Source organism: Otolemur garnettii, unplaced genomic scaffold (genome assembly GCF_000181295.1).
Source record: "Otolemur garnettii isolate 467f Iridium unplaced genomic scaffold, OtoGar3 scaffold00076, whole genome shotgun sequence".
Classification (NCBI taxonomy): Eukaryota; Metazoa; Chordata; class Mammalia; order Primates; family Galagidae; genus Otolemur; species Otolemur garnettii.
The window spans coordinates 8656465-8666539 of NW_003852471.1; the positions used below are offsets into that span (position 1 = coordinate 8656465).

Genomic DNA, 10075 nt, shown 5'->3' on the forward strand with positions numbered 1-10075 from the left:
GTTAGACTCACTGGATTAAAGATTTAAGCTTAAGACATGAAACCATAAAAATACTAGAAGAAAGTGTAGGGAAAACACTTGAAGAAATAGGCCTGGGTGAACATTTTATGAGGAGGATACCCTGAGCAATCGAAGCAACATCAAAAATACACTATTGGGACCTGGGCCTTACATTTCTAACCAGATATGGCAGCTCACGCCTGTAATCCAAGCACCTTGGCAAGCCTAGGTAGGAGGATTACTTGAGGCCAGGAGTTTGAGACCAGCCTGGACAATATAGAAAAACTCTAGCTCTACAAAAATGGAAAAATAAAACAAAACAACACTTATAGAAAATATTACCCTGGAGGTAGAGGAGTGGAAGAGTGCTTGAGCCCCAGAATTTGCAGTTTCATGAGCTGTGATCGTGCCACTGCACTCTTACTGGGGCAATAGAGTAAGACAATAAGGTCCTATTGCTAAAAACAAACACCACATGTACTCACTATTAAATTAGAACTAATTGATCAACACTTATGTACATGTATGGAAATAATACTCATTGGAAATAAAGCAGGTAGGAGGGGAATAGATAAATTCACAACTGATAGGCACCATGAACCTATATGAGTGATGGACACATTTATAAATTTAACTCAGAGTGTACAAAAGCAATTTATGTGACCAAACGGTATCTCCACTATATGTTAAATAAAAATAAAATCAGTGCCTTACCTTTCTCAGTACCCTCATTTAAAAATGTTTTTAATTTGATGTTTTAAATTTTTTTTTAAACCTTAATTTTCTGGTTTAGACATATTCTTCCAAATTAGGGAACTAACATATAGCTTACTTTAAATGTACTGGGTTTTGGCCTTGCCTGGAAATTAAAAGAGAGAGAAAAAGAAAAGAAAAGAAAAAAGAAAGAAATTGAATGAAATGTAATTTAGAAGGATTATAAGGTGACAGAGGAAAGTCCGAAATTTTTCAAATAATTTCTAAATCATTGAAATCTGCAAGGTTGCCTGAGCTGTATTCTCTTTTACGTGGAAGCAACATCTTTAATTTTTCCTCCCATCATTGTGAAGATTATGGTTTTCAGTAAAGGATCCTGCTTCCCACCCATATTTTTTTAAAATTTGATATGAGTACTAGTAAAAATAATTTTTTTACTCAGATAGACCTTATTCATTTTATATTTTCATTGTATATTAATCAATACTTATATTTATGTACTTTTCATACATTTGTTTCTATGTAACTTCAGATTTTTGCCATTTATTAGGCAGAGAACCTGGAGAAGGCAAATGAAACACATAAGACACTACCAGTGAGAACTGAAGGAAGGAACGATTTACAAAAATAGGAGCCAGGAGAACTCCAAGGCCAGCAGCAATAGGGATCCCTGATTGTCCCTGGGTCTGAGAGGGGGAAGCCATGGGAGGGAGCGGTTATTGGAAACTGGAGTGATCTGTGGCCTTGGCCAGAGGTACTCGATCAAAGTTAAGTGGCTGTACTCTGTGGCTATATCCAGTAATCACCAATCTGTTTGCCATATATCAATACATTTGAAAGGGATACTGTGCTTTTTAAACTTTTTTTTTTCCCTTTGGCCAGGGCTGGGTTTGAACCCGCCACCGCTGGTATATGCAGATGGTGCCCTACTCCTTTGAGCCACAGGAGCCTTTTTAAAGGTAACCTTACTGTATCAAAAACTCTGGACTATGGCCCCAAATTTTACTTGAATAATCCAGAGAAAACAAGACCATATTAGGAGTCAGCTGCATTTATCATGAGAAATTTTTTGTTCTAAAGTCTTTTTCATTCCTGTTATCACACTTGTCAGTGCCATGAAGCCCCTTTTGCTGCAAAACTATCACTTAGCAAAGTTCTAGAATTTGCTACCCTCATGTAGTTACAGGGTTTTTATGTACTCTATATTATATTTTGCAACAAAGAGTGTGTGTTTCCCAAGAAACACATTTACTATCTATAATTTCATAGAAACACTGATATTCAGCTTAAATAATTTAAGGTAAAACCATTTGTGAGATAGGATAGAACTGTTGTTTCGATTTATTTTATAAAAAAAAAAAACTAGAGACAAAAGCCATCCAAATTTTATAACTCCAGGTCACATCATAGGATGACTTTTAACTTTTATATATTAGCCAATATTCCAACTTTAATAAGACTCTCCTAATACCATTTTTGAAACAAAATTAAGCCACTGAAATCAAGAAATTCTCCTTTTTTTCAAAGACGTGAAGTTAAAACAATATGTAAGAAAATAGGTAGATCGGAGTTCAAGGATCAGGATGTAGGAAAGACTTGCACTTAAGTTCTACTTTGTTGGACTTTTAAATATTTCTATTATCAGCAATACAACTTAGCAACTTACCATTTTAATATATGTCTTGTTCTCTTATCAAAAGATTAAGCATCTTAAATTACCTATAGTTTATATTTCATATACTCATTTCATATACTATTGATAAGGTGTAAAATGAACCGTATGGGCAGTAACTGTTTTTAGTTTTAAAATAAATTCTTCTATTCCCTGTATCATTTATCAACCTATCAGGATCTTTTTCCCACTAGGAATTCTCCTGAAGTAATATATACTTCACAGTTAATTAGAATATAGCTTTCCCAATGTCTTCTGACCATTTTAGTCCAAGTAATTCAAATTTTACAACATTTTATTATAGTTTTCAACCAGTATTGGTTATGCATCAACGTTATTATTATTTTATTGTTGGGAATTCATTGAGGGTACAAAGAACCAGGTTACACTGATTGCCTTTGTTAGTAAAATCCCTCTTATAATTGTGACCCATCCCCAAGAGTGTGTTATACCCCATGACCTCCTAGCCCCCACCCTCCACCCTTCTGCCTACACCCCCTTCCCCAACCCCTCCTTGTGCACTAGGTCATCAGTTGACCTCATATTAGAATTGAGTGCATAGGATTCTTGCTTCCCCTTTCTTGTGATATTCATGAATATTATAATGTCCACTAGAGATTTGGGGGAAAGCATTAAAAGAAACACTAAGGGAGATAGAATTTTGGTATTTTAGAACTAGAGTAGGCGACATATAGAAATGTAGAATGTATACAGATATAAATAATATATTATATATAGAAACATAGTATCTTCTTTTTTCTAAAACTAAATCTTTTTCTCTTTATGTGCATATACATTTTATTTGACTTTAAATGGAAAAAAAATTTAAGTAATAGTTATCTTAACTATGATTATAGAGCATTTAACTCAATTGCTCATATGACTTTTCCCAATATACAGTTATATAATTAATTATTTTATAAACTATCTTAAAAGTAAAATTTCTAAGATTTCTTAACTGTCGCCTCACCAAAATCTTAGAAATTGTAGCGATATCTAAATTAAAAATTCCTATAGCTGTATATATGTGTGCTTTTAGTTTTCTTATTTTTATGTCTATTTTTCTAATTTTCTGTTTTGTTGGTTTATAATTTAAGTGCTACAAATATTTTTATAAGAATACTTTCCTAGGTAATAACTTTAATTGCTTTGTAGTTTGGCTCATTTTCTTCCAGTCATTCTTTCACATAAGTTTTCACCACAGTGCCATGATTAGCAGGAAATAATTATATCTCCATTTCAAGTTAGAGAAAACTGTGAATTACAGACATTGAGGGACTAAAGTTATAGGTTGAATTAAATTATATCTAAAACACAGGACTCATTGCCAGATCTGTTTCACTCTAGCCGCCTCACACTTAATAAGGCAGAAAATAATACCATATTTCTTCTTTCACTAAAATCAGACTTAGAGAACAGTTTTTAACTGCTTACTATATTACAGTACCCTTCTGAGTATGTCATAAAACTGTTGTGTAAGATGCATTAAAATATAGAAGATGGTAAGGAACTATAGGATATCACAAGTAGTAATAACATTACTAATCTATAAGAAAATGTTTTTAGCAGAGGGCTGTGATGGGAATTTAGAGGTTAGGGAAGAAGGGAGTGGTGACGGCCTGAACACAGACAAGGATGATTCCCTGGAGTGGTGGAGGGTTGGGGTAAAATGGTGAAAAGAATGAGAAAATAAGTGCACACAAAACAAAAAGATACAAAAGCAGAGTGGTTTGAAAGCATTTGTACAAACACATGTAAAAACGACAAGGCAGAAGTGATTGAGAATTAATAGAGTTGAGAGCTTCAGAAAACCAGCTGAGACTAGAGAAAACATTCTTCACATATTCAAATAAAATAGATATAAGAAAAAGTAGAACTTCTTCCAGTAAGAACTAAAACTGAGGGTCTTCATTTTGGAGGACATTCATCTTAGAAAGCAAGAAAATTATTCTTCCCCTTTAATTTGGCATTTATTTTAGGATCATGGAAAGAGATGGGGGAGAAGTGTAATACAGTCCATCAAAAGAGAATAAATATTCCCAGAAAACAGTAAGCCCAGAGAATTTTGGAAGGAGTTAGTCAGTACAGTCTTCCTAGGTTTTCAAACACCGTATGGCAGCCTCTGGACCACAGAACACACACACACAGAAACACACTTTTATATGAAGCGTTACTGAACAGTATGTGGCTTGGTAGGACTGGAAAAAAGTCCTGAGCTGGGGAATCCGGGCTGAGGAAGAAGGGCCACCTTACATTTATTATTGGGTTGGGAAAGAAGCTTAGAATACCTGGTTGGAATCTGCGATTGTGGAATTGGCGCTGATGGAAAAGAGAAGTGAGGAGAAATGAGCTGGGGGGGGGAGACAAACCAGCACTGCCAGGGTGGGCCGGAGGACAGAGCTCCTCCAGGAGCCAATTTAAGTCTCCAGTGCCTGCTCCCCGCCAAACTCCAAAAGGGAGAGAGGAGAAGTTAGGACAGGCACAGCCACCAGAGCCATCTGGAAGGCAAAGGCTTGTCTTTCCTTCCTGGCTGAGTGTTACACAGCTAAACAATGAGAAGGCCTGGGGCTGGACCTGCCCAGGCCCTCTCGGGGGGCCTGTGACCTGAGCACCAGGAGATCACAGATATTCAGATTATAAGTGGAATATGACTTTTTAAAAATCTTAAAGGATGGTTTGAGGATTATTTTCAGTATCTTCCACTTCTTTTTGCTTTATCTATGTATTATTCATCTGGCTCTTTCTCATAAATGAAGATGTAAGTGCAATTTGGCATTCTCCTTTGGAACTGGTACAATGCTGTTCATAAATTCAAATGGTTACCAAAATATGTGAAACTTGTGCATATATTATTTTAATTGACTCTTCTCGTAATTCAGAAGTGAGGTTCTTCAATTTTATATCTCCGATGCTAGAATATCAAGCAAATTCTCTCAACTTCGTCAGGTATTCAATTAATTATCTAGTGTTTCATCTGCATTTTCACAAACAATCAGATCTAATGCCTAATACCGCTGACTAAATGCTTTGGTACTTTGCACTCCAGTCTTTTTAATCATACATTTCTTAGATTTATAATGTAAAAATAAGATTGAGAGAATAGTGTGTTTACCTCTTAGCCTTTTCAGTGTTATTTTTCCATTTGTTATTTTTTATGGCAATAAAATAAAAACAAAACAGAGATATCAGCTGCTGCCCTGTTTCAACTTATTCCAGAGCCTTGGAACATAATGCATGTACGAGGAAGAACAGGGCATAGCGCTGTATTTATGCATTTCAAACAGTTCAAATTATTTAAAATAGCAAGAATCTGGTATATGCATTTTAATTTGAAGAGTAAAAGGTAAATATGTATGATTACTTGCATAGGCTTACAGCTGTGTGCAGGAATTTTTACCCCAACAATATTGCTTCCAAATATCTCTATTTTAATTTTGACAGGTGTTAATCTTTCATTTTTCATTTACTTCCTGATCATTAACCATAAACATTTACAATCAACTTAGTAAAGATATGGTTGCCTGACTTTTTGAAGAAGGATATTTATCCTTTTTCCTAAACAAACTATCATTCAAGTTAAACTCACCCAATTTTGAGGTAGAAGCACATAACATATTGCTGTGAACACCCGGGGAACACATTAAAATGAATCTAATTTGCCCATTCTCAATAACAACTTCAACAGATTGAAAAAGCATCACAAAAGGTTATGATACAAGAATGGAAAAATGCTTCCAAAATTAAGTAACGTTTTAGACCTGTAATTCAAATGCACATTAAAGTGTAACTTCTTCATAATAGATAACATATTCTACCACTGTGGAGCTGAGTTTCTTGCCGGCTCACAGCAGGATGCAACAATAAAAAATAATTCCTTGATTCTAGCTGACAGTATTCTAATAGACTCTATACTCCTAAATATGAATAAGGAATTTAACATAGTTTATTAGGCAGCCCCTGGAATATTCCTTTCCTCAAATGCCTTGTACCTTTCTCTCCATAACCCTTGTGGGATGAATTTTAGTGTTTGGGGACATCTCCTGCATCTAAACACTTACGATGCTGTAAGCCTTAAATGAACATTTAAATACAAGTGTGTGTTTGTAACCTTTGTTCACTCTTCCCAGTTTGTTTTCAGCTTTGTCTTCCACTGAACTTTATCTGAGTTTCAGATCCTGTCTGTCTATCCGTTGACTAAGAATAAATACCTTTTTATCTTAATGATCATGGAAGGCTTTGTGTAGTAGCTCATGTTTCCAAACTCCTTGCAGTCTAGAGGAGAGGAAATGGAAACCAGTCTTCATGGTACCTTCATGCAAACCAAAGTTCGGTATAGAAATTTCAGGGGCTCACACTGAATGCCTAGTATTATCGACATAAGCTGAGGGTTTGTATATTGAATTGGGTAGGATTAGAACAGATCTATGTGTATGTGACTTAATAAAAGGAAAATAAATTAAAAACACAATACCTTCTTGGTTCCTAGCTGCAAAAGGCTCTGGACAACAAATCATGAACTTGTATCTCATCTTTCAAGTGTCAAAGGAAGTTAAAAATGGGTAAGTGGCACGATCAATGCAGCAGGGCCCAAAACTAAATATGGGCCCTCTACAGTGACATGAAACTAACTTAGAATAGTTCCAATGAGATAGAAGGGACATATGTAAGAATTTGACAGAAAACTCACCAACAGAATCGTCCACAGGTAAGGATAATCTTGCCATTTGGTAAGGCAAGAAAAAAGAAAAATGAGTAAATATAACTTGAGGAATGTCCTGAGGGTTGGTATCTGAGAATTGGCATACTTTTAGTTAAAATAGAGTAGTCAGGGACAGGGTAGGGTGGTTAGGTTAGAACGATGAGGACAGATTTCACATTTGCAAGAAGACACTCAAAGGGTGGATCCATGAAAAGTTAAAATGGGGACTGAGAGCATGAAGAGGCGAAAAAACAGAAGAAATAACATAGAGGTATAGAGTTTCTATCTCTATCATTTTAATTTGTGATAATGAGTTGTGCAATACTAGTTAAATACATCAAGTCAGTTTAGTTTGAAAGAGCTACTGTGCTAACACAAGGACAGTAAGACATTAGCTACCTGCAGTCGAAGCTAAGGTGACAACAGAAATACGACCAGACTCTGCTCAGTTTGGTTGTCTCTCCACACCAGTACATGAGCCTTGGCATATGTGACAGGGGCCAAAATAAATAAAGTTCATTGTCTAATTTCAACAGTGATGTAGGTTCTGTACATAAGCACATGCTATTTACATTTTTAGAGAGGTGAAAAAGAAGGAAAGCCTACAAAATAAGCTACCTTCCTTTGAATAAAAAAAAAAAAAACATATTGTAAAAGCCTTTTTAACCTTTCTCATTCTGCCATCTCTAAAAAAAAAAGATGACGCTATTACCTGTGGGTGTCACTCACTGAGGTTTCACTACAATTAACTCATTGGAAAATAACAAGAAGAAAATTTAAAAATAAAAATGACAAGTGACCCATTGGAACGTAATATAGAACATATACTATTTATAATATGCGTGCTTTCTCTGTATGCTTTTAATCTAACTCAATTTTTTTTTTGCAGTTTTTGGCTGGGGCTGGGTTTGAACCTGCCACCTCCAGCATATGGGGCCAGTGCCCTACTCCTTGAGCCACAGGCACCACCCTAATCTAACTCTATTTTCATACTTGCTACAAATGGCCCTCAGTATTTCCAAAGAGGAAGTTAATATCCACCTCCCCCAAAAAGAGATGCAGAAAATAGAAATCCAAACAAGCTTATTTGAAAGAATCCGTAAATATATTATTTTAAAACTACCAAGATTGCTATGTTAATAAATGTTTCTGAGGAAGTGTCATGTTATAATTTACAAACTACTAAGACTAAGGATGAGAATAAGAAGTGTTCCTTATATCTATCATAATGCAGATGGAGAGTGAATATTGTACCAATACAGAATTGCATTAACGGAAAAATACGTGGAATATAGAACAACTTATTATCATAAAATTGTGCATTCAGTACTGGGAATACATATATTTTAGGGTCATTTGGACCCTGGCATTTTTTTTCTTTTCAATCGGTTGCCTGAGTGAAATTCACTACTTTTTTCTATAACTATCTCATTATACCCTCAAAGTACTTTATAGCTTAAGAAAAAAGATAAACAAGACAGTAATTTCGTGGTTATTAAACATTCCAAAATGTTCTATATTAAAAATGGAGTCATCAACTACATAATATTGCCAAATTGTTGAGACCGATTTCTGTGTATTCTTTGCTCTAAGATGTTGAGCTCACAGGATGCTTGGTGAGCAACTGGGTCTTATTGGCCAGTTGGATTCATTCCTCGCTGGGAAGGGAAATAAAGTGATAATGCCATATGATGTTAATTTCAAGTATCCTAGGATCTTCCCCTAGTGAGTGCAACAGGGCAGTTAAAGGCTCAATTTGGGGGACATATAACTCTATTAGTCTTGCATCTTCCATTTAAATAACTCTGGTGCCTCTTCTCACCTCTCTCAAGTCTCAACTGTTCAGAGATGATTAAGGGAAGCAAATTTGAAAAAATAGTTGGGGCAAAGTAATAATCATCAAATGGCAGATATTTCTCAAAGGAAAGCTTTATCACTGAGCACTGCTTTTTTATTATCTGGTTAGATATTGTCATTAGCAAACATCATTTTTTAAATAGTTTGTTATTGCTGTTGTCCAGCTCAATAACACAAATGGTCACAATGTGATCCATTTTATCTATGGAGACACAAATAGTTATGGAGCCTGTACTTCTTCCTACATCAGTTAAGACAATGACATCTGACTTCAGAGGTCTCTTCATCCACAAGCCGTGGAAAACCATCACAATTGTATTACTGTGTTACCTGTTCAAATTCATACAATTCTATTGCTTTTGGATTAAGAGAAAGCTTCTTGAAATTTTGTTTTTGGTTTAGGTTAATTTGAGTATACAAAGAATTGGGTTACAATGTTTGCATTTTTAGGTGGAGTACCTCTAATAATTATGTCCTGCCCCCAAGAAGTGCTCCCCTAATTTGCTGTGCCCATTAACTAGAAGCTCACCTTTCTCCCTCCCATCTCCCTGCACCCTTGTTCCCCACCCCACCTTGAATTCATTTGCGTTTTTCCAAGAGAAATCTTTTGTTTCTGATTCAGAACTGTGTGTTATATCAGTAATAGAGGATTTTATTTTTACTTATACACAAACATACAATACAAATCTGTCTATTGAAATAGAGACTTGTTTAATGTGTACTTTAAGATGACCAAAGAAAAAGTATTAAACTTTTCAATAGGGTTTTTGTTGGAAATAAATCAGGTTTATTACCTAAATCTGAGGTTTTATGGTGACTGTTAGAACTTTTGATATAATACATTCATGTGGACAGAATTGAAATGCTTGTAGCACCCACCAATTCAAGATTGGGATAGATGTGTCTCACCAAAGTAGTCTTGAGAAAGTTGTTCATTTTGTAGAAAAGCTCTAGTCCTTGATGTTCTCTCTGTTTTGACAGCCTCACCATTGACAATTATATATTGTAACAGACAAATGTGTACTTTCATAGTTCCCTCTTATTCATTAGAATGAGTCATAGATTGTGAGCCACTGACACCACTGATTGCTCCCAATTCCCATCTTTAACCGCATTGAACCTTCTGGCATGTG

General features: G+C 35.3%; 1 protein-coding gene across 1 annotated transcript in view; it reads left to right on the forward strand.

Moving 5' to 3' along the window:
- GRID2 (glutamate ionotropic receptor delta type subunit 2) overlaps nucleotides 1-10075 on the forward strand; it is a gene marked incomplete at its 3' end in the record, with an annotated part of 1213016 nt that overhangs the window by 336582 nt on the left and 866359 nt on the right. The gene's annotated exons all lie outside the window — the stretch shown is intronic.